The sequence below is a fragment of the Barbatula barbatula genome (assembly GCF_947034865.1).
Source record: "Barbatula barbatula genome assembly, chromosome: 6".
NCBI lineage: Eukaryota > Metazoa > Chordata > Actinopteri > Cypriniformes > Nemacheilidae > Barbatula > Barbatula barbatula.
The window spans coordinates 3,959,483-3,960,757 of record NC_136765.1 but is presented as its reverse complement, the minus strand read 5'-3'; positions in this window follow the sequence as shown (position 1 = coordinate 3,960,757).

Here is a 1,275-nt window from a genome sequence, read left to right as displayed (position 1 = left end):
GCGCTTTGTTGTAAAGTTTTTATTCCAGAAAATACACCCATAGCAAGAGGACTCAGATATTTCTGTATTTAAAGGTGGTGTGTTGTGTAGGACGTTGTCTTTGTGCTGTTAGCACATATCTGACAGCAGGTCACATGGATGTGTTTATTGTGTAACTCGTGACAGACAGGCAGAAGAATCTGTCTTCAGCTCTCTGTGCTGCCTCAGGGTCTCTAACATCTCAGATTGAGAAACTATAGTCAGGTTTTATGGTCAAGGAAACATTAACAGACTTTACGACTGCAGGAAGGAAGTCTTAACGCGAGCCAGGAAAACACCCCAAGTAAGTTTGCATTCTGTTGTGGCATCATGACTAGAGCGGTGCTTGGTCAATAATAAAAATGTTACTTCACTTAACACATCGCGTCTTATGTTAAATTGTTTAATAATTTTATTGTACGTTTGTTGTTAATGTTTTTGGTTGCCAACATTTCTCAAAGTGTATTTTATGTTCTGCAAAAGCAAGTAAGTCATACGGGTTTGGAACGACATGAGAATTAATAGATGATGAAAGAAGTTTCGGTGAAATTGCATTAGTGTAAAGCAGAACATACACAGTATGTGCAGTGTCATGTGATTTCCTCAAATCAGTTATAGTGGCTTGTGTTGATCACATGCTTTATGTATTCTTTAAAATAAGAGGGTAGTTAATATGACGTTTTGGTTCATACTTAATCTACATGCACATATATGAAAGCCCATTGAGATCTTGTCTCGGATTCTAAAGCATTATTTAAATCATCCCATCATTCTCTATGATAGCTGTCTGTACTGTGCAATTTAATACTAAATTAATGCTTCTGAAGTGTAGATTTGATCTATCTGAGAATTATGTTGTGACTAAAGGACATCCAAAATAACCGGACCACATTTTCAGTGTACTGTATTAAAAAATATTTTACCTCTTAAGACATTTACTTTATTCCAACATTTTTATTAAAATTATTGTTTTGTAATTGACCAAACAAAAGTGATGTATTTATATCGGTTGTATAACAATTATATAACTGCTTAATGTACAGGGATCATTCAGATTTTCTCATGTTGATATTTTCAGTCTGCATATATGCAAAAATATGCAGGAGATGGCCAGTCGGAAATTGGTAAATAGCAACTGGAATTTCTTAAAACATAAAATGTTTACTCCTGCATATTTTTGCATACATAGTTCTGATCTGACCTTTTTTTCATGTTGTCACCATGCCCATCATGCTGATGTCACCACTTCATTTTCTG